Genomic DNA, 25,747 nt, shown 5'->3' with positions numbered 1-25,747 from the left:
CAGTGACAGCAAAACGTATTTAGAGTTTATAATAGATGCAGTGATAGCAACGTCTGGACAGTATATAATAGTAACTTATAGTGATAGCAAAGTCTGGAGAGTTTATAATAGTGCAGTGACAGCAACGTCTCGACAGTTTATAATAGTACAGTGATAGCAAAGTCTGGAGAGTTTATAATAGTGCAGTGACAGCAACGTCTCGACAGTTTATAATAGTACAGTGATAGCAAAGTCTGGAGAGTTTATAATAGTGCAGTGATAGCAACATCTGAAGAGTTTATAATACGTGCAGTGATAACAATGTTTTTAGAGTTTTGTAGTAGGATATAGGTTGCCGTTTGTAACTGTATCTCTTTGGAATTTTCTAACATGACACATATAAAATTTTAGGCGAATGATAGAGTGACGTCAAGATCCATATATGTGTTTGCATAAAACAGAGGAATAACAAACATTTAATTGCCCATATTCAATAACACTGGACTTATCATGTAATAAGTTCATGCAGACATGACAGTTTTTTCCTGGGAAGCTAGGAAGAGCATTGAAAAACTATTTATAACGTTTTTTACATTAGACAGAATTGGACCAACAAGCCGCCCAGCTCCATTAAAGTATATGGTGGCATTTAACGTATTAAAAATAATTAATAAGTCTGACTTTATTATTGTGTGAAAAGATTTTGAGATATTCAGGACTTTCTGAAATTATTAATAAGAAATATCGTCTGCAAACTAAAAATGAAAATACTTTTCACACTTAGAGACGAAAGTTTTGACTAGCTGTCCGAAAAAGTGTCATTTTATACCAGAGGACACCTGCTTTGTCCTCTAATGCTGTATTACAAACAAAGACATCTTACCTCACTGAACTGTTGAGCTTCCAGTTAATTCTGAATTGAAGTACAGGAACCACTTCTGACCAGTAGTTGCTGTTGTTTAGATATATATCAACATGGTCCACATTCTTAATTTGAGAAGGCAAGTAGTTCCAAGAATGCATTTCAGTAACTTTAGTTCTAAAGTAAAGAATAGTGGTAGGCTACCAACTTGGATGTCTTCTTGAGTATGATGAAGAAGATATATTCCTCGTCACTTCGCTCCTTTTTCCCTCTAGAAAATTATTCTTTCTGCCTAAAGTGCTAATTCTATCCATAAAATTTTTACTTGTTCCTCTTGAAAATTGTTAGATATATTCGTCTTATTTCTTTCATCATAACATCCTGCGAGAGAACCTCAATGAAGTTCGTTTAACGAAACATTCAGTAGAAAAAAAAAACAGAAAAATGAACGGCCTAAACTAGAACAAGATGCTGATTCTAAAGTATCATTAAATTATCCAGTCATGGAAATTTTTATTGTCTTTCTAATGTGTTTTTATAGCCTATATATGTAGATAATAGTTATTCCTTGTAAATATCGGGCGTTAAATTTTGTAAAGCTGCTAGGCGTTCGTATAGTTATTGGTAGACTCTAGGACTCCTAAGCAAGTTGTTTAATTATAAAAGGCCTTATCAATATTGAAACCAGAAATTGTACTAAATGTTGAACTCGCAGAGAACTGATTAATGTACTTTGTTTACAAAATATAACAAGTTCTTTTTCTTTGCTGCAGCCTTTATTATGTTTATTTCGAAGTATTGTTGGTAGTGTTAAAGTAATCTAACTGAATTGCATTTTTTAATCTAATAACGGATGCATACGTGTGTGAATTACAAGTAAAACAAAACCAGCTAATTATTTTTACACTGTAATTTATGTTTTAATACAGATTAATCCATATAAACCTTTATCATATTTTAATTTCTTATGACTTCAATGCGGAAGTCAATTGAACTTGAAATTTGGATTTTATTATCGTTGTGGCTCTTGAGAAAATCGGTATAGAGGATCATCGCGCAAATAACACGATTTTCGACTGTCCATTATCCCACTAGTGTTGAAAAGAATGCTAGTGATAAGGTAGCAAACATGCATAGGCCTAATACTTACTGGATTACACATTTCTTGGTTGAAATGTATACTATTGGAAGAGAGTGTAGTGTGTGTGATTTTTAATCCAATTGGAGCCAGACAAGGAAAAGAGAGTACGATATTGTCAATCATTGCAGGCATTTCTTACGCTAGGTCCAGAGAGTCTTTCCATAACATGGTTTACGGGTGAAAGATGGTTTCATCTGACAGTCTACGTCTACATGCTAAGTCTATGTCAATTCTCAAAACAGCAGATATTGGGTAGACGAAAATCTCCATATTATCCGTCAAATATCATTACATTCTGAAATATTGGATTTGGTGTGCAATGTCTGTCTTAAGAATCATTGGTCCCATTTTCTTCGACGAGACTGTGGACACTGCATCTTAACGGAATTCAGGGAACAAGTTGGCGACATCCAGTTAAGGGCTACTTCCAGAAAGATGGCCACACATCCAACGAGTCCAATAAGGTAATAAACAGGCTCCTGGGTGCTCGCGTAATTTCAAAGATTATAGGATCTAACTCTTCAGATTTTTTTCTTTGGCGCTAGTTAAAAGACGAAGTGTTCATAAATTCTTCAAGGACACTTGTTCAGCTTCAAATAATCATCAGAAAATAAGTTACCAACATTAACAACCTCACAATTAAGCGAATATCTCAGAAATGATGAAACGGGTACAATATTCTGTTTTGATGAAAGTGGATGACACTTTCAACATTTGCTGTAACATGGAGGGAGACAGATTTGATTCTCCCACTTATATTGCATGGTCCAGAAATGAATTCAGAGATTGTTGTTTCTTTCTGGAAGTTATAACTGACTGAAATGGTAGAGGTTTATATGGATCACCCAGTATTATTCTAGGATAAACTGTTAGGATAAAGTGATGGATAATAGTATAAGTATTTGTTGATCAAGTCGTTTCAACAGACGGCACTGCTTGCATGCAATGTTAGTAAAGTAAGGGTTGGTTAGTTAGTATTGAATCAAGTAAAATTGAAATGCGGTAAGTAATATATACACAAAATACGTTTCGTTTTTATTAAGGATATCATTTCAATCCTCAACTTTTGGTATTTTACATCACAAATTTACGATACAGTTCATCGAAGAGATTCGTTTTTATATTAATTAATCTATACTTAATTTGTACAATCACAGTCACAAAAGCACCAGGAGAACATTCAGTCAAAAGGAACCACACAGTTTTCTCTGCTTCAATCCCATATGATGGCATGACGTCCACCTACGTTGAAGGCATTCCCACATAAAGTAACAGTGTATTGTTCTGTCAGCAGATTGTGTGGGGGTAACCTAAAGCAGAAAAACAGTAAAACAAAGTTAGTGCTTTGATAATTATCAAATTTAAAAACAAAGAAAAATAGAGAAAGAAAATAAATCATTACCTAATCTAAAGAAAGTTGTATAACTTTACAGTATACAATATTGAAAAATAATAATAATATAATGAAAGAAATAATCAACAAAATAAAATATAATTTTTATGTTATGTAATATTTCTATTGATACCGCTTCGATATGTAATGCCACTTTTCTTACTACTACTCGGTTATTGAACTGTACCACTCTTATTCTATTTCCCTGTAAATTCGTTCATGCGAAAGCTTGGCCATCAATTAATTTGAATTCAACTTTGATATTGATGCATTGTGATACCATCTCTTTGTGATTAACTGAAATACAGAAGCAGTTTTATGTTTTATGGAACCCCAGCATGAAGAAATACAGCAAATTTTTGTCGACAAAATCTAGTACTGCACTCATATCAAATTGCTTCACTTAACCCCTAAGAAATTGCGCGGGGTATACACATATCTCACCTGTATTTGGAACACTACACATTTGAAATAATTTCCTTTAAAATTATGTGACATTAAGTACCTTTCAAGAATATTCTAAGTTTTGTCTAGAGACAGAACCAGCCAGTTTTGTTCCATTAGGTTTCAACACAATAGGCATTGTTGTTAAGAAATACTTCGAAATTTCCGAAGGATATTCCAGTGACACAGAGTGAATTAACACGATCTATTTTTGATACCCCTTATTTTCAAGTGTAATTAATTATCCTGTTCATGGCTGAGTGTATTGTGCAAGTGTCCAAGAGCAATGAAGACGGTTTGATGGAGGTTTCAGTTTTTTTTTTAATTTATAAAAATTGTCAATTTTTTTCCAATTAACACTCCTGCTACCAAGGTGGGTGGGATTACCCCACTGATGATTTTTAAATATTATTTTCATTATTCTCAATATTTACTTTTTAAATTCCATGTATTTGCCCGTTATATGTCTACTAACATTCTGAAATAATAATAACATAAATAATTAATCTACTTTAATAAGTAATTTGCGTTATTTAAGTGAGGTGATCTTGTCTGTGTCATGCAAATTCCAGGATATGGAAATTCAATTTGTAGCTTAATTTTGTACATTTTTTAGCTTGTCTGCTTCCAAATTATTTCATTTTCTATTATTCATATTGTTTGTTACAGTGGCGTAGCATGAAATTTTGACTAGGGGAAGCTAACTCAAGTTGTCTTTCGTGTACACATGAGAAAACGTATTACAAAAATATAGTCTTAAAATAAATAGCAGTCAATGTCAAGTCAGCAGTCCGAAGATTGGTTGGAACCTCGTAAGTAACACCAATAAGGCATGACCTCAAATGGTAAAATATGATTTCATGGTTTACACATATCTCTAACAAATAGACACGGTCATTTGTCTTTTAAATCGCACTTTTGTTCGTAAGTCAGTCTTGATAATAGAATTGTCCTAAAAATTCAAATAAATTGGTGTCAGGAACTGTTATTTCACTCATTATTTATTATATAAGCCGCAATGCACACTAACCTTCAACTGAACACAACTCACGAAAGGGATAACTCGGAAACTTGCAATGTAAAAGCTAGCTTCTTCCGTGCCTTGCGAGCAGGGTAGGTTAGTTAGAAAGGGATGGAAAATCTGCGGGGTGGGTTACACAGAAGAATGAGTGAAAGAAACCAGTCCGCTTGGAAGCTGGTGTGTGCAGGCTTCTTGTTTACTGCTGCATCACAAATCATCCTGAGCTGCCGCATCACAATATTTAACGCATAAATATAAACTCTATTAAAATTAATAAATAATTTTGTTCATAAACTGCAGGTTTATTATGAAATTATTATTAACTGGGGAAGCTGAGCTTTTTAGCTTACATTGACGCTACGCCACTGGTTTGTTATTTATATTATCATGAATATCATGATCTTTTCTTCCAATTTTTATTTTTGTGTGTTTTAGTTATTCTAAAAGTGATTTTGTTAGAAATAATTATTAGTAGGGCCTTTTTTTTTTTTTTCGAGATACTCATTGTAGTATAGATGGTGTTCATGTATTTCAATTTCAGCAAAAAACTAAAATTTATTTTCTTAGACTTTTTTAAATTTATTTATCTTTATAATTTTTAGCGATTTTTTAAATAATTTCACTTTATTATAAACAAATGTCTTGGAGGTGTTCATGGTTGTATATATTGTATTTCAATATTCAAATTTTAACAAATACGGTAACTGAAATTATTTACAATTTCTTTTATAATACTGTAACTTTCATTGCTGTGTTTTCCACTCTGTCAAAATTATATAGCGTTGAGGAGTTTGCCTTGAAATGGAAAGTAGGAAGTTTAACTTTACTGATATGTTTTCTCATAGTATCACCAGTAACATATTAATTTTGGTACACGTTTATAACAAAATAATACGGGACTTTTGAATCACCCTGTATTTTTTAAAAGTGGAAACATATTTGTATAGGTCCATAGTCAATAATACAGTATATGCATTGTTAATATTCCAAGTGTTTAATAAAGATTGGTACCATGGTTTTGATGGGGGTATTTGTATTACATTATCATTTTAACAATATCTAGACAAATATCACATAAAATACTCATGTTAAATCCAATACAATGATTATTAATTGAGCTGTAGTACATCCCACGCGAGTACTAATGTTAGGAAGAGACTTCTTAAGGGTCAAAGTTATTTTTCACAAAAGACTACTGTAGTAAATATGAACTCCTTGCGATCTAATTCATGATGAAACATAACTTAAAAACATTAACAAATAGAATTTGATTTTTCGTATGCCTGTGTACCCGTAAGTTTAACATTATTCAATATCATATAAATCATTACCGTAATTAATTTTGTTGTTCACAGTTATGAACATGTCAATTGTTGATCAGCGATTATGATGCGCCAGATTCTCACAAGTAGTTTATAATGAACAGATTAATCACCACAGAGCTGTCGATTTACAGATTGTGATAAATTACTCTAACCACTTTAATGTGACATCATGTGAGAACTCCCATATTATTTCATGTAGCTGAAAAGGAATATGACGACAACAATACACTCCACTCTGTTATTTTCAAATGACCGTAAGGATGTCGGTTTAACCACGTCATTACTCTCTTCCTCAGGCGACTGAGTGCTCAAAGTCCTACTGACATGCGGCATGTGGTTAATACTACGTTCAGTTCTCGAAGTCTTCGTGCTGTGTCCCACCTCAACCCTCTGCCAGGGACGTCTGTCAGACTTTCGGAATCTGACACTATGTTCATTTAGAACATGAAGGTACGGAAAACGTTCTTTCTTTCCTCTCTTTTCTGCAGGTCTGTGCATTTACAAAACGGTCCATACTTCTTTTGAAGTTAATCTGTACGGAGCGCCTTCCCGTAGGTCTTCGTACTGAAAGAAGCTCTCAGAGGCGATGTAAGACCTAGACATTCCAACCAAACCGAACTTACTAAAAAGCTTAAAGTTTTTTTCACGATTCCAAGCTCCGAATATGTTGTGTACACAATGTCTAAGTCGCGTAGGTCAGTTGCCGGACAGCAACCGAAATGCTTCCGTACACAGAATTTTTGCTGGACAGATTAAATTAGATTTTAAAGAAGCTGTTGGAAGCAGTTTTGAAGTACTGTGCAGTCGTTAGGTCGTGCAAATATCTTTATTTGAAGAAGTAGTCGGTTCGCGTAACTAGCCTATATAAAAATGTGGAAAGGTCTTCTGTTACGACTCTTCAACATTTTAACGAAATTTATATTGCTCCTCTTTTTATTTGTTTATTTACTTATTTATTTAGGAAGAGAAATGTTAACCCTACATGGACGTATAGTGAGTTTTCCATGGTATGGAGTCAACACGACCATTTTCATATTACAGCTAAATATGACCCACGAGAAAAAAAACATTTCTCAATATAGATTCCAACTCGTACTCATCATCTCAAGCGGATTCTAAGCTTTTTCCAAAATACGTGTTATACATGCACATCAGGTAAATAGGCGCACCGATAGCCAAAAGGCTAGAGCGTCGGCTTCCCACGATGATAACCTATACTGTTTTCGCTGTAAGAAACATCCTAATGTAAACATCAGCACATTGCTGTCATACCCGTGATTGGCTCCCAGTCGAAACACTCACATGACGCAGGAAAATATAGTTCGCATTTGGAAACCACAATCTTGTATTATTTGAAAATAAAAAATTGAATTCTAGTTGTTAAATACGATGAAACATTTAACTTCACTCATGTGTAAAACGCTATGTAAAAGAAAAGCTACTTTTATATTTTGTTATGTACTATGAACGCGGATGAATACCAACAGTAATACCGAGGTAGTCTGTTCTTGTAACAAGCTGGCGTCACTTGAGCTCGTAGTTGTTCACGTAAGCACGTGATACTGAAGTATGGCTTCTGTATCCTCAACTGTCCATTGTGAAGACATAAGACTTAAAAATAATTTAATTCCAGTAATTATAAAGTAAATGTTTCCTAAGCAAACGAATGCATAGTAGTGAGGTTAGGCCTACTTGACGAATAACGGGAATTGTTTAACATGAAACAGAATGTACAACAGTAGGCGGGAACACGTATTGAGAATCTATGGCGCCAAACAGTGGCCAATGAAGCCTCACTTCAGTCACGTGCTATTGTTTACATTAGGATTTTTCTTACAGCGAAAAGATTATACCGGCAGGTCCAAAAGGAACTTGTGATGAACAAAGATGGAGCTCATCATTATGCGGTGCTATATGGATCATCTCTCATGGAGTACCAAGGGAACGATTACGGCGGCAAAGATAACTACAACTTTGGCGAATTTTTCACGGTGGGAATGACTGGGTGGGTGAATGACGAAAAGTCAAGCATCCATCACTGGATAAAAAAATTTTGTAGAAAATAAATTATTACTACATGAATAAATGTTTATACTGAAACAACTTTCATAAAAAGAGCGTACATGCGATTATTCCATTTCGACATTTCGTTCTCTACTCCAGTCCGATGTCACAGAGATTACACAAGAACATAAATTTATCTGAGTTAATGATTGTACTAAACCAGTCATCAACTCGATGCGATATTACGTCACCTCAGTTTGCCCTGCCGCCCAATGCACTCTTTCGCTTCAGTGCTGGCAGAGCTCTGACGAAAAGGTCTGTCAGAGGTTTGCATTGCTTGTTTTTATGATAATTCTTTCTCATATAGATCTAAATAAACTTAAAGTAACGTGAATGCCTAATAATGGTATTTATGTGTAAGGAACCAATCGATTGATCGGCTACGGATGAAATGAAAGCTGAATAAATCAGAATACTGCATTTTAGATTTTTACTTTTTCCTTTCATTTTGTTATGTTATACAATATAATATAACTTAACTTTTAGTTTATTTATTTACCCACGTGTGCTTCATTTGCAAAACGCGTAATAGAAAAAGATACAAAACATGACAACTGAACTGATACTATTGAACTCTGTTACAGTGAATGTACTCAATCTTTCATTAAATGATATTAACTTAGTATTTAAAATGAAACAGACTCAAATCAATTGATTAACCATTACTACAATATTTGCTCATCTCCTGTAAAGCTATTTTACTGGATTTTTTGCCCCTTTCTTGCGTACAAATTACCCAGTATTATAGGCCTACACTATGATCTGGGCACTGCATGAACTGGAGAAACTTTGTAGACTGTAGTCAGATGAATTACATATGTGATGAAATTTACTTATTTTCATAACTGCAATTGCATCCCCATCGCTACAGTGCCTACTGATAGCTCGCTGCCCACATAGTTAATGCTTGCCCTGACGTCATTACGTTTCGTAGGGTGCTATTCATAGACATTTCACTAGCCCGCGCTACGAGCGTGCTAAACTAGCCTCGGCTATCGACTGGTTACTTGTACAGGATTCATATCATTTCATATCGCTAAGACTGGTTTATGAATACGAAAAACCTTAGTTCGCTGATCATCCACCGGAAGCCCGCGCTGAGAATGTTTATGAATACGGCTCTTAATGACGAACGCTGGACTAAACAAATCCCCAGAAAAAAGTATATTAATGTGAGTTAAAATTGTACTTTCTTTGCCATAAATCGAAACACTATGCATTTAGTAATCATGCCACAAACACAAAATTATTAAAACTCAAACCAAATTATCTTGATTTCATGTTCCATTATTCGCTTTGCATTATCTCAAAAGTATACGTAGACTGGATATTTTTCCTGGCTAGTGATGAATAGATTTTCAGAGCGTTTCGAGAATTGACTATCTTTGTCTTCAGGTGACTAAAAGTTGGGATGGGAAGGTATTTCTACTCGTTGGGGCCGTTATAAACAACTAAATCTGCTCGACCCCAAAACGTGGGAACTCCTAACCTCATTTGTTTGATCACCTGAAGACGAACATAGAGCCAATTGTCGGAGCGTTCGGACTTCCTTTTTTACTGAAAAAGTACAACCTACACCTTTTCTATACAATTCGCCATTGCTTTACTCTTTAATTAGAACAAAGCATTATCTTTCTTCTTTCCGATGGCTATCGTTCAAAGATCCGAGAACGACTGCATTCAGTGTAAAAGAATAGATTGGAAAGGAAGAATAACCTCATCTTGAAAATAATAATAACAGGTATTTACTTAAGTTTATTAAAACCACTATTTTGTCTTTCTCGCGCAAGAATGACTTATTACCACAGTCTAGTATATACAGTCACGAAGCTCAATATTTAGGTAATATGCATCCACTGATAGTTGCTAACCACTAGGAACGCTACTATCGCCTCGTCACAGACAATGCGAAATAGTACCGGCACAGCCTATTGTTCCTAGTACCCTCAGCAACTCAAGCTTCATGACTGTATAAACTAGACTGTTATTACTATGATTATTATTGTCGTCGTCTATCATAACTTGAACGAATTTACTTTTCGGAACTCACGTCACTGATTTAAAAACTAATTTAAATTGCATATCTTAAAGTGGATCAGATTGGATTAGTTGTTTTACTTTACTCGTATACTTTTTTTTTTTCAAAAAACATCGCGTTTTCTCAAAAGAGATCTCAAGAGCCACTTCGCAGAAGTAAACTACTTAAGGCTGGTTCACAATAAACTGAGAACGGAAACGACAACGAAAACGAGAACGGAAATAATTAAAAAATAAATGTATTTAATTATGAACATTCACAATAGTTAATTGTGAATGCTCATATTTAAATAGGCCTACATTTATTTTAACAATATTTCCGTTCTCGTTCTCATAGTTTCCACTCTCGGTTTATTGTGAACCAGCCTTTACTCTTGGAATAAGTCACTTTCTTCCGTATGAATTATGTATTCATCCATAACTGCTCGTCTTTACGAAACTATACAGCCTTTTATCAGAGAATTTCGAGACTTTCTCTAATACGTAATGCAATATACAGAGTGGAAGTGAAATAGTCTTGCAGATTTTCAGAGCGAATAGTTCATGTTGCATGTAACAAAATAGTGTAATAGTACCACAATGGTGGAAAGTTCATAGTCTCTTAACACCCTTTTATTCGGTAACTATTACAAGTAGGATCGTGATTTTGTTCGTATCCATATAAAGTCTAATGAAGAATAATTTATTCCTATGGCGTATTTCAATAGTGTGGACAATTTTCGTGTAAATTTAATTTCAAAACCAATAATTTGAAGCCACTGACCGATGGGACCAGCTTGCAACATTGTAGCCAGAAAGGAAGATGGGAGGTAGTTCACTAAGGCAGATAGACCTGAGTTTGTTGACCTCTTACATCTGTATTACGAGAAGAAAGAAGGGTGTGTTAGCAGCGATGTTGCCAGACTGCTGAAACTTCCAAATCAATTTTCTAATTAACCGTGCATTAATCACAAAACGTAATATAGATTTTTTTTTATTCATTAAGTGTACCCTATTGACCATTTGAACCTGCAGAAATATTACACTTTCATTCTGTATAATTATGTTTATAATTGGTTTATACACGAATAAGGAACGTTTCCACGTCAACGGTTTTATTTTAAACACATCGAATATTTTAAACAATGTTCATACCACTATGTACCAACTCAATATATAGTTTGAAACACTTGCCAAGACTCATCATCAGGATATTATTACGCCGCCATTCAGATCCATTAACATTACACACACCATCCAGTTATTTCCGGCATTAAGATTGTCTCGCTTGAATACACAATGTGAATTAGGATCCGGTTGAATATAAAAACACTCTCCGGCTCTATGTTTTGTTAACCATAAACATTAATACCATGATATATGTTAACTTCAGGAAGACTTACGGGATCCAGAAAGGAAGAACTCTTGTGTTTTAATGAGTAGACTATACCTCCGATTTAACTGAACCTAAGCACACCCACCAGCACCATGATTTTCTTAATGAACTGGACACTTTCCAAAGTCCTAAAATCATTCATGACAAAGTTGACTGGTTTGCCAATGTTACTCTGTTTTTCTTCAGGTCTCGGCCAGTTTTGACAAGCGTAACAGTACCGATTTTGTGAAAATGTGTAGGCCTAATTAGTTTTAAAGATATCATTGCAATACTACATAATTATGGCATAAATATTTTACGTTACGGACAAATTGCAAGGCTCCTACGTATGTTAGGATCGATAAAATGCCTTCCGAAGGAAAGTAAGATTAGAGAAGCTATTAAGTTTTACAGAATAATGGAATCCCTCGGAAATATACAGTTATCAGAATCAGTTGTTAACAAGAAGAAAATATCTAGGAAGAAAAGCATTAACAGAAGTGGGACTTTCAAATCAATTGCTGTCTATCCTACATCAAAAGGTTATGAAGACAATCAGGGTATTCGAATGATCCTAAAGTGGAAAGTTTTATTTCTATAACCGGAAGATATAGAAACAACTTTAAAGAAGCACGTTTTAATAAAGAAGTCACAAAGACTTCCATTCATCTGCTTTATTATAGACCCACAGCAAGGAGAGAAGTGAGACATTCAAAGAAAGCCAAAATGGGAAAATAAACAAATAAGATATCTCATAATATAAACTGTGTCATTTAACAGCTTTCAGGGTGCAACCTGCCAAGATTCTGAATAATTTTATATTACCAATGTCTGTCTATCTTCTCGTCTGACTATTGAAACACGATTCCCATAAAATGATCACAGTTTTTTTCTTGTTAGTGTATACTAAAATAATTATTTCAGAATTCTAGCATAAAAGTGTAATGATTATTCCAAAATAAGACAAGATTAATGGTCTTGAGACCGTACGAAGACTACAGTTGTCAAGTTCCAACACTTGCCTGAGTTATTGACGTTTTATACTGTGTGATATGAGGTCCGTTCCAAACCGTATTAAGTCCATCCGCGGAGGAAATTGAGTTTTATATGATTTCGTATAGTTCTGAACATGCTCTATCATACTGTGAAGTCTGTTTGGCTCTAACTTTATTAAATCCCATTCAAAAGATTGGATGAAACTGGGTGTCCGTGGCAAACAGTATAATGTCCACATCTTTCTCTGCGTCAAACAGTATTCTGTCCAAAACCAATTAATATTTTTCATTGTAAGTTTGCGTGACAAGTTTCCTGCACTAAGAAAAACTAGAGCCAATTTACAAATATTAACTTATTGTCGACCTTTGTATCAGCTCGGTGCCGCTGCAGTCCAGTTGTGCATGTGATAGTCTATCCGTGAAAATGGAGAAGTGCCTATAGGTGAGATAGCAGAGGAAATAGGAAAAGAGTGAAGAAGAAAACACCACGACACCAACAAAATAAACTTCGGTATAATGTTTTTATTACTCGTATATTTTTTAATTAATAGGTATTAGGATACCGGTACTTATTTTCATTAGAATACTGTTTTTTACAATATTAATCTTGTAATGTTCAACAGGGTATTCTTGTTTCAATCTGCAGAAACATTGATAAGGATCCTGATTTAACACAGTTCTAACCACCAATGCCAATATAGGGAAAGTCGATGCCATCAGTACTGATTCCCAAATGTGATATATGTACAGTACGCAGAGTCAAAGAAGGGGGTTTCTCAACAAAAAAGAAAGCTGATCAAGAACGTCAGTATGAACATTACCTTTGTGATTGATAATTACATAGTAGTAAATCAAGGATTGTTACCTATTACTTACACAGTTATTTTGGTTCAATTTTTACAAATATAGAGGAAGAAATTACTTTTTATTTTTTATATTCACGTCAAACCGTATTATGTCCATGATATTTTCTGAATTTCAGGACAGTCTGAGGTAAAAGTGATTTTAAATATAACTGATTCTGATAAATTAAGTTCTTCCAGTAATTAATAATTTTAGTATTTTAATTATCTCCCATAGTTGACTCATAAACAGTTTTTATTCTCTTCCGAAAAAGTTATATCAGTGGACTTAATATGGTTTGGAATGGGCCTCCTCATATGATAAACTACTCTAGCTTGTTCTCATGTTCGAAAAGTTAAAATTGACTGAATAGGCAACAAACCAAAATGTAGATTCATTAAAAATTAGGATTATTACAATTAGGAAGACGATGATGATGGCGACAACTATTATTATTATTATTATTATTATTATTATTATTATTATTATTATTATTATTATTAGCTAATACGACGAAAGTGAAAAATAAACCAAAAAAGATGAAATTGAAGAAGGAAATGGAAATATAAAGGAATTATTTTACACATGAAATTTGTTGTGCATCGTCCGTGAAGTTTTAGTGCTATTTGGTAACAAGGACGGCTGGTTCGAATTCCACCTGTGGCATGAGGGTTTTTTGTTCGTTACCAATGCAAAGCTTAGGGCTATTGTTGTATCATGCCAGGTGTTGTAACGACATATGGTTAAGAGAGTCACATCGTGTGTCCATCAAGTGGAAGAGTGAACAACTCTGACAGGGTTATGAAATGCTAACGCTGAGTTACATTCATGTCTCATTTTTTAAATGAAGTTCTTGTTATTTTATAGTTAAGTAAAAATTAATAATAGAATAGAATACGAAAATAAATTATTAAAAGCCGTTTTGAGAGACTTTCGTCAACATGTATTTATTTAAATAGGTTATTTTACGACGCTGTATCAACATCTTAGGTTATTTAGCGTCTGAATGAGATGAAGGTGATAATGCCGGTGAAATGAGTCCGGCGTCCAGCACCGAAAGTTACCCACCATTTGCTCAAAGTGGATTGATGGAAAACCCCGGAAAAACCTCAACCAACTAACTTGCCCGGACCACCTGGTTTTGCGGCCAGACGCGCTAACCGTTACTCCACAGGCGTGGACGTCAACATGTACAATGAAATCATACAACATAGCTGAATATCATACACACGCTAATAAGTAAGAAGAGACACAACTTCAAGTTTGTTAAAGGAAAGGTAGTCATTTAAAACCATAAACAAAAATAACGTGTTGTTTTCACAGTTGCTTTCACATTTTTAGATTTAAACGACAATAATGAGATTGGTGAAGTTGTTTTCTGTTTATTAAACTCACATGTGCGCTTTGTTATCGAAGTCATAGCGACGTTTTAAAAAACGAACACTTAATTCCATACATCGGCATTAAACAGTGGCGGTTTGGAAGCCACAGAGGTAAAGACAGTACATATTTAATCATGGCAAGCGACGAATACATGCAATTAGCTTCACATTTAGATCAATTCAAACGGAAGAAAACAGGCAAAACAGTCTCTTTTTTACGCAGAGAGAATAGAGATGAAGCTTACAATATTTTAATGTAAAGACAGCTGTTCTACATATTAATAGGAGAGTAATTAGATCTATGTGCGTGACTTCGGAATACGAAATGCGCCTATATGCATATATAGTCAGGTAGGTAGGTAAGTAGGTATCTATAGACAGAGAACGACAAGAAAGAGACAGAGACAAAGAAAGAGGCAGAGATTGACAGATAAAACAGAGACGGACAGACAAGACAGAGACAGAGATAAACATACATATAGCACAGTCTAGTATATATAGTCACGAAACTCAATACGTAGGAAATATGCATCCATAGATAGTTGCTAACCACTAGGATCGCTACTATCGCCTCATTACAGACAATGCGAAATAGTACGGCACAGTCTATTGTTCCTAGTACTCTCAACAACTCAAGCTTCGTGACCTGTATATAGCCTACTAGACTGTGCATATAGACAGAAAACAGTCTGATATATACTCGTATATGATTGATACGTCATAGATCAGTTACGCATGCGTAATTGACACGGCTAATTAAGTTTACTTTCAAGGGGAAAAAATCGGTTAACTTACTTTCTGGATGCGCCTCGTATATAGACAGAGAGAGACAGACATAGACAGAAGACAGACATATATACACAGACGGATGAACGGACGAACAGATCAATAGACAAAAGACAGACAGATATTAGGAACTTATGTGAAATTTTCTCAAAACTAAGCCACAGTGAGCTCTCAAATCCGACTTAATTCCCCGCCACAAAAAATTCAAAATTGATGCCTCCGTGGTCTCATGGTCAACATGCTGGTTACCTTATCTGGAGGTACCGGATTCGATCCCCAGGCTCGGCTCTCGGGGAAGAGGTGTTCCATGGGTGTCTATAGAGTTTAGAAATTTGTATCAATGTGAGTGTGATTGCAACTGTGCCGGGTTATTAATTAACCAATATTCAAAAAATAAAATACAATATATAAACCTGAACACACGTTTCAACATCACATCGTTGACATATAACATCATCACGTAGCACAACCAGAAAGCAATAATAGATGTTAGAGTTAACAAAAAAAAAAAAAAAAAAAAAACAAAAAAAAATAGTAAAAAATTCTGGTAGTACTATGCAGGAACAGCTTTTCTTAAGGGAAGAGGAGGTGAAATTTCTGTTTTTTTTTTTTTTTCATTTGTTTAATACTTTCAATTTTTCTGGTACCTCACTTTTAAAGTGTGCGAAACTGCCAAAAGTTTTTTTAAAATTGAAGGGGGGGGGGTGCAAATTTAACAAAAGTAAACCCTCTCGCATAGGTATTTATTAAAATTGATATAACTCAGTCGGTCTTTAAGATATTCACAAAATTCTTTCAACATTTCACTCACAAAAACCCAATATACAAATTTTCTATATTAGATTTTTAATATTTCACCTGGGTACAGTAATACAAACTTATATTGCAAAAATATAAACATTCTAATCGGATAAAAAGTTGATTTACATTCTCTTAAAGATGTCTTCAAAATTTCATGAACTTCCCGTTAATGGTTCCTGAGTTAAATCCATTTTTTTAAGTACCGTGTCAGAAAATCAAACTTGTGGGAAGTCAACAACAGCATGCATTTAAAATCCCAGCGTGGTAAGTCATTTCAAAATGACTACTAATGACCTCCAATCGTGTAAGATGGCCAATGAAATAATATACGGCAGTGGTATTCAATCTATGGTTCGCTTACCCCCAGGAATGAGCGGTGTTTTCTCAGGGGGTACACATCTCACTGATTGCGTATGTAAAAATGCTGATATATTAATTTTATTATATTTGTTGATAATTATTGCATTATATTAGGCTATAGTTTCTTTTGCAGTAATAATTTACTTTTAGTGTAGTATCAATAATAGTCTTGTGAATTCTTATATAAATTGCAATGCAGATTGAGGTACGCTAGCAAAAAAGATTAAATACCACTGACATATAGGGCCTAATATATGTGTTCTATGCTACATATATCAGAGAACAGTTTTAGTTAATATACAGTATATTTTTTCCTTTCTTTTTCTTTTCTTTCTTTTTTCTTTCTTTTTTTTTTTTAAATTTCAACTTTTTTGCCAAATTTCACCATCTTCTCCCCTTAAGGATTACCAGCTCTCCAGACGTCGCTAATCAGCTCTACAGTCCACCTGCATTTGTTTTAATTACATTAAATTTTCTTTTTCTCGTGTATAGTATTTTTAAAAGCATTTTATCACTGTGTGAACGTCATATTTCCCGTTTGGAATATGTAAAATTAAAGATAGTTGGATTGAAATTTTAAGAATTTGGACAAGGACATTGATTTTTAATTTTCGAAAAAGTTCAGTTCTTCCTTTTATCATAAAATGCTATTATTTTACACAAGCCTGCCTCATTGTTTTCTCTTCTGTATTTTTCTGCATTTTTCTGCATTTTACTGTTTAAAATGGTCTGGGGTTCGATCCCAGGTGGTGACAGGACTTTTTCTCGTTGCCAAACTTTCAGAACGGTCCCGAGGTTCACTCAGCCTCCTATAAAATTGGGTACCGGGTCTTTCCCGGGGGTAAAAGGCGGTCAGAGCGTGGTGCCGACCACACCACCTCATTCTAGTGCCGAGGTCATGGAAAGCATGGGGTTCTACCTCCATGCCCCCCCCCAAGTGCCTTCATGGCATGTTACGGGGATACCTTTACCTTTTTACCTTTTATAATTAACAAGATGATGATAGAGGATGATATAAGACGATGATGATGATACATAATTGGTGAAATGAACCCCACCAGGAAAACGAAAATATCGCGGGAGAACCTAGCCGAATATAGTGTGCACAATAATTTTCTGTTGTTCTCGTAGAAATTTCTACAAAGCCGTCCTAAGCGCCATAAGGAAGAAATGTAGCGAGCCTAAAATGGCACGAAGTGGGACCACTTGTATCTAGTTGTGCTTTTCTGTGCCCTCCCCTCGACCTGCATGTCAATACGCTTGTGACCTGTCGACGGGTCAGGGGTGGAGTTAATAGCCTAGGGGTGTGTCTGTTAAAGCAGGTAGTGCTAGAGGGTGGCACATGGCGGCCCGGCAGATTACAGGCTCCATGACTTGCGGTCAACAATGAATTCCTCCCCTTCGTCCCCAGTTCCATTCTTATTATAACGAAAAATTAAACATAAAAGAATATATATTATGTGACTCACAAATTAGCCGCACTGAAAATCTTTTTAAGTGCGAACCCGCCCAATTTCAACATTCATTGTTCTTCCCCCCCAACCTGCTCCATTCTGAAGGAGAGTAAAGTCTCCAATGAATGTGATACTGCAACGAAATTCAACACAACCCCTGACGTTTTGTTATAGCGTATTATATAACGCGTTTCTATACCGCCCACGCATACATTAGCCTGCAGGTAGGCCTATACTTGTACTCGCAAAGCAATATTTGACAGACTGTGGTTCCACTTCTGTAAAGCGAACAAGCAGAAATACTAGGATTTGTATCTATAAAGATTACATTGCTTGTAGTCGAGGTTATCTTAATCATCGTAGTCATTATTTTCGATGTCTCATCATAATCATAATCATCACGGTCATCGTCATCATCATGATCATCATCGATGTGTCCACACCTGTGGAGTAACGGTTAGCGCGTATGACCGCGAAACCAGGTGGTCCGGGTTCGATTCCCGGTTGGGGCAAGTTACCTGGTTGAGGTTTTATCCGGGGTTTTCCCTCAGTCCAAATATGAGCAAATGCTGGGTAACTTTAGGTGCTGGACCCCGGACTCATTTCACCTTCATCTCATTCAGACGCTAAATAAAAAGCGCCGTAAAATAACCTACTAAAATAACATCGATGTCGCCGTAAATATCGATATTATCGGTATCGTCCTAATAATTCTATTTCGTCATGGATGTCGTTTGGTCCCCCTCATAATCACTAGAGCCTGGGTATTTGGAGAAAAGTTTTTTATTATTGGGTGGCATATGTCAAAGTTACATGTATTTAAACGAGTTTATACGTAATTAGAAGTAATAGGGTCTATTTTTATTTTGCCTATTTTTATTATACAAGTTTCTCTGCTTATTTTTAGAATAAATACCTATTTCTGCATTTTTCTTTAAAAAAATAGGTACATATTATATTTATTTCCTACTGTTTTAAATTATTTTTTATAAACAACTAATTTACTACAATTGAAGGGTTCAGAGCCATAGTGGGCCAAGCGCCATTTATTAAAAATGGAGAAAGCAAGGGTTAAAGTTAAGTGAATACCATAGGCTAATGAAGGTTGATATATCATTTAGTTTTAATGTGTATACTTTATATTACTTGCTATATGTTTCCATTGAATTATGGTAATAACTTCATTTTAATTTAAGCCTTGTTTTCTCTTCTCATCAATCCAAATGTCATGAGCGAAAAGTTCAAATTTCTATTGTCTCTAATTACTGGCTTACATGAAATAAAATAAATCTGCCAATAAAAGTGATACTACATTTGTAAACAGTCTGCACTAACTTGTTTAAAACATGCTCCAATTACACCATCTTTTGTATGTAGTTCGATATTTTTCTGTGATGAAAACTGTTCTCTCCGATATAAGGTAGAGTTCAACATCAGAAAACGTAAATATGTTGGTCTAGCTTGTGATAATGTGCAATCAACGACAAAGTGTGATGCAAATTACCATATAAAATATAGCCTATTATATATTTTTCTAAATTCACAGAGCCTTTTCATGATTTTAATTGTCTTTATTCCTGCCTATTATTATACCTTACTTTACACTTACAGTGCATTTTTCATGCGATGTCTATATGTATTCTAAGTATTATAAATGCCTAAATACCAGGGTTAATAATAATAATAATAATAATAATAATAATAATAATAATAATACATTTAATCTAGCACAGCTAAGGCCAGTAGGCCTTCCCTTCCGCCCAGCTAGACTCTAATTCTAATTGAATACAACTGGCTTACAGTAGCCTAGTTAATCACAAATATCATCGTCACAAATGGCTATTATCACCACTACTATTTCCATATTCATCATTATCGTTATTATAATCACCATCATTATCACTACCACCACCACAAACATCATCGGCGAAGTCGTTGACAGAGAAAGACAAAAATTAATCGTCCGACAATCCAGCTGCATTACTCGAGGCGGGATCCAAACTAAATTCTTTATTGTCAAAGCTACCTTCTTCATCAAATCACTTGTTTATAAATATGCATTATTATTACAACAATAATATGAAACCGAGCGGCGTGACTCAGTGGTAACGCATTAGACTCGGACTCGAGAGGTCCCGGGTTCAAATTCTGTGGCCGGCCAATGTGACTGGGGTTTTCATGATTTTTCTCAGTTAGTCAATATCGCATTAGAAATTTACGTACCATGAAATGTTAAATGTTATGTTTTATTTAACGACGCTCGCAACTGCAGAGGTTATATCAGCGTCGCCGGATGTGCCGGAATTTAATCCCGCAGGAGTTCTTTTACATGCCAGTAAATCTACTGACATGAGCCTGTCGCCATCGACCTGGCCCGGGATCGAACCCGCAACCTTGGGCATAGAAGGCTAGCGCTATATCAACTCGCCAACCAGGTCGAACGTACCATGAATCATTGCCTTAATCGCCATAATCTTATTATTGCACCCAGCTCCTCAAATGTTTTAGCTAAAGCCTTCATAATATAAATAACAGTTATCACTGGTCTTCTGTCATGTACAAAGTAGTAATACAAATGCAAAAATAAAAAAAAAATACAAGTACAGAAGAAAATAGACACAAATGCAAAAAGTATAAAAATATTGTTTAATATAGTCTACACGTATTTAGTTCAGAAGTAAATAACTAAGCATCTAACGCTAAGTAACTGACTTACTGTACAGTTTTGAAGAGGAAAAAAGTAATAACGTTTTCGAACCTTTATAATAAAGTTAAAGTTGTCAGTTGAAAGGCATTATAATGAATAATTACGTATACAATTTTAGAAGTAATTGTTGGAAAATGAGAATTCGGAATATCAGAAATGTTTACATTGTCACAACTCTTCTGATTGTCGTAGCCCATCAAAATATTTCTTATGCCACAAATTACAGAATATCCGGGATTTTTCTTCAGAAGACTGAACAACTTCATCATAACATTTCAGAAGCAAACACTGTAACTTGTACTTCATTTATTTTTTGCTGAAAAATTTTCATTAATGGGAGAAAGTTAGTGTTTTCTGTGACGATTCGAGAAGTTTAATAGTTGTAGAAGATGTTTGAAGTACTTGTCCAAGAATTGGATATCATGAAAGAAACGCTCTGAGAAAGCAACTAGGCTATGAATAAATATTCTCATACTACACTAGGCATATAGGCTAGAGATGAACAACGATCGAGAAAACGAGACTAACTGCGCCAGCAAAGCCGAAAACCCGCACGACAATGTTGTATTACGTCGCGTCCTTGACGTAAAGACTGGTTGTGAGTCTTCCGAGACTCGATATTGATCATCTCCCGAAGTCAACAGTTGTTTATACCTGACTGAACTTTTATCTACTTTGGCAACTGTTATAATTTATAAACAATCAAGTAGTCTATTGTTTGAAACATCTCTACCTTTCAGTGTATAATAATCCGTTCCCCAATCTTTATTCAATTACTAGGCCCTTACTAAAAGACTAGACATTTTCTTTTCATATGTTTAAGATCAAGTGTGCAATCTCAAGTAAAAATATATTAATGTCATGTTCATGTTTCTTAGAAATGCAGATTTATTTGAGAATTTTTTATTTATTTATATAACCATAGGTAATATCATATAATGGAACCAGAACATTTTGATAACTAAGATACTGTTCCGTTTTGTCTTTTTGTCTCATTTAAACATTTATGTTATTTATTTCAATGATGCATGTTATCCAAAGTTACGAAATATTTCCACACCGATCAAATGCTATTTCGAGAATGACGAGCCGAAACTCGAAAGACAAATGCAGCGAACACAGCGAGCGAGAGCGACAGTTAGTTTTGTTCATCTCTAATATAGGCCTATTAATCAGAAACTGTATGTACTAACTCTGCAGCGTGATGTTGGAGTTATACTCCGCACGCAGCTAACAAATTTCCACTGCGCCGGCGACCAAACACTGGACTTTACAAATGAATTAAGATATTTTACTTTCGAATTATGAAAAGAAAAAAAATTTGTCTGTGATGCGAAAAACGAAATGAAATCTTGACTTCAAAAAAATTATCCCACTTTTGCGGTATGAATGATTCTTAAAGGGAATAAATTATGTAGGTACAGACACAATTTGAACTGAATTCGTAGAACAATGCGTAAAAACCTGTACTGACATATTGTGTCATCTTAATCACGCGTCTATATTAGGGTTCAAAATAGAACACGAGAACTAAATTGGCGCAGTTGTGTGTCTCCATACTCATAACGGATTATAAGTGACAATAAAATATTAAAAACAAAATAAGCGAACGGCAAGAAAGGTAATATGTCCTTTGTAGCAGAGACAGGAAGTATTGAATTTTTATTCTACAATCCACCCCCACAACCCGAGTCCCCTAATGAATCATTCATAAAGTAGATGCAGTGCACACAGCAACAAAGAGAACCCTCACCATAGTCGCTCGCGTCCTTTCTTTTACAACGGTGACCCAAATATGAGGCGGCAGATTGTAACATAGATCTGACGTCTGGAACTGAAATTCCGACATAAAAATGACCTGTCATGGATTGTGATTGAATAAGCCAATCCTACCTTGACTCCGAGGCAGACAGACAAATCATGATAAATTGCGGCGTCTGAGAGGGTATAGATTTTCAAAACTTCGAGCTATTTAGGTAAACAAAAGAGAAAGAAAATGTAGCGGTTTCACTTTCAACGTCATTGCTGACTTTGCAGTAACAAAATAGACGTAACTTTTGGTCCTGCGCATAATGTGTTAGTATGTCTCAACTGAATCAAAACTAATATCACTAGGCTCCGTATTTCAGCTACCTATAAATTGGAAAGAAGTTGCCTGATTCGAAATACATGTGATATCACAGCTCAGGTATAGGTACGTTCGTATAGAAAATAGTTACGCATCCCCTGCCCTCTTCCTCTAGAAAGTCAAAATCGGGACGCAGTCATAGTGAGTAGTCTTATCCATCACTGCTCTTACTAGTCGTATTATTTAAATAACTACATCTTTGTGGCTGATTGAAGGTTCATTGCAGAGGTAAAATGCCTTAGGTAAGACGCTCAAGCGTGTAATATTGCAGGGCATAGTTGAAGATACTTGAACTAATATTTTCACTGTCAATATAGACAACATTACATATAAATTGTGTAAAATGAACGTAAAAGTGACAAAAATAGTGCACTGGAAGACACTGCGATACCAAAAGGCAAAGAAAGTGTGTTGAACGTATTCAAAAGAACCAATACTATCACAATCTGAAAATTATGAAGATAACTCGACGTTTAGCATGAATTTGTTTAGCCTACCATGATGTTCAGTGCCAACATCCCAATTAATAAATTAAATAATCTACATTTTAGGGAATTTCTAGAGATGTACATAGAAAATTAGTGGGTTTTCAGTGATAAGCGACATGCAATATCCTAATGAAACACGAAAAAATATCAGGCAATAGGAATATCTCGTACTATATCATGCACCAATAACGTCATGTGCCATTGAAAGAATTTCTTACAATATAAAATCATATCAAGTTCCGTAATTTACGGATGCACATTATTATTCACTGCAAAGATCACGACAAAAATGAACATCACTGCTCAAGCACGTGTTTACTAGTAGGCCTATAGCTTCAGAATGTCGGGAGTTGACTGTACTCCACGAACACGCAGCGACGACCTGTTTCTTTATATATCCTTATCTGTTGCATTACCTATATTCGGCGTACTATATACCCAATGTGTCTTTAACTTCAGTCTTTAGGTAGCTGGAATACGAAGCCTAAATATTACTATTACTGTTCTTCTTCTGAGGATTTTTTTTTTAATTTCAGTAATAATGTAGCTACAACTGTAGAAAACTTTGGTTGCCCTGCGTCATTACTGCTAGTGAAGGAGTTCAACAACTATTTGTTTTCTTTAAAAAAGCTACTATCATGTCTCATGTGTTTATTATGTCTTGATATAGGCCTAATAATAATGGGTTATAAATGTTTTATCTTAATAGATATTACTATAGCGTGCATACAAATTTTGATAACAATTATCCAAAACATCCCCAATCAAGGACAGAGAAACTTAAAATGTTAAAAATATTCATAATATCTGAACAGAAAATAATGTATGCTACTGTGCATAAAAATGAATTGCCTACAAAAGCATCGTACTACGTAGCAGAAATAAAACCATTTACAAATGTGCAGCATTTAAGGAGTGCCTTCTATGTGTATGTGCTGAATTTCCAAATTTAATTCAAAACAGATAACAGATAAAATAGAACAGTAAATCAACCTGCTCGTATTGATATGATTTTGCTGAAGTGTAGCAGAGTCCGCCCTTAAACTTCAAGAACACCAAACATGTGTTAGTTATTTAATATTTAAATAATAATAATAATAATAATAATAATAATAATAATAATAATAATAATAATAATAATAGCCCTAAATACGATAATTAAAAATCCGCGTATTTTGTAAATCTTCAATACTGGTAAAGGCATTGTGACTCTCGGCAAATTGCTATTTCTCATTTTTAGCTCTCCTATAATTTCTATTACCACTGACTTAGAGACTTCGAATTTTTTAAAGTTTCTCAGAAAACAGAACTTCCCAGTTTGCTGTTATCTACATTATACAATTTTACAGATCACTCGTAATCTAGGCATTACACTGAAACAGCACAAATTACCAGTCTAAAGTAGTGAAGGCCCATGTTCTGTTAACACTATGTCTAGGTATTTCTGTCGCATGTTCATTTCGTAGTATTATGTTCAATCGTATACAGGGTAGAAGTGCTGTAACTGTGCAGATTGAATACATCAAAATAAAAAAAAAACTATTATGCATTTTGTAATTAAGTGCATTCTTAATTACACATTCAAAAACGTGTGTGGTTTGGCAACAGCGCATAGTCGGCTCACATACAATACGCACAGGAACTCTAGTCTGAATAGCAGCATTCCGTCCCTTAGCAAAGGTGTTGTGAGACTTCTAATGGCAGGAAGTAACGATACATTTTAATCTTTGCATTTAATTTCCAAGAAAACAGTTCACTTTAGGCTATTTAATAACTGCAAAGATTGCTTATTGCTTATTAGTTTCTCTAATGATAAAAGTAAAAATCAGAATTATACGGATAGTACATATCGAGGAAAACAGTGTTAACATTTAGGGGAAAATTGTTTTTTTTTCCCTGAGAAAAATATTCATTTCATATTAATACGATATTACAATTTTTTATTGTATATACTATCCGAGAACTGAAGGATGCACTCGAAGAAATGGTGAACGGGAAAAGAGTTCGGGGCAGAAGAAGATATCAGATGATAGACGACATTAAGATATGTGGATCATATGCGGAGACTAACAAAAAGGCAGAAAATAGGAAAGATTGGAGAATACTGGGTTTGCAGTAAAAGATCTGTCCGTGAGCAGAACACTTATGTATGTATATATGTATGAATGTGTGTATGTACTATC

General features: G+C 34.8%; 1 protein-coding gene across 3 annotated transcripts in view; it reads right to left on the bottom strand.

Moving 5' to 3' along the window:
- The window catches only part of LOC138705824 (toll-like receptor 7), a 598,894-nt gene that overhangs the window by 514,000 nt on the left and 59,147 nt on the right, over positions 1–25,747 (bottom strand). Inside the window, exon 2 of one of the 3 annotated variants that reach the window (XM_069834488.1) lies at positions 2,990–3,292. The exons of 1 other annotated variant lie outside the window; for it this stretch is intronic. The gene's annotated coding sequence lies outside the window, so the exon portion shown is untranslated. Of the gene's footprint in view, positions 1–2,989; positions 3,293–15,867; positions 15,942–25,747 lie in introns of those variants that run through there. One more of the 3 variants, XM_069834490.1, reaches the window with a different exon arrangement.

The sequence above is a fragment of the Periplaneta americana genome, chromosome 9 (assembly GCF_040183065.1).
Source record: "Periplaneta americana isolate PAMFEO1 chromosome 9, P.americana_PAMFEO1_priV1, whole genome shotgun sequence".
Lineage (NCBI taxonomy): Eukaryota > Metazoa > Arthropoda > Insecta > Blattodea > Blattidae > Periplaneta > Periplaneta americana.
Note: the sequence above shows the minus strand (reverse complement) of the source record. Positions and strands in the feature narration are given on the sequence as shown.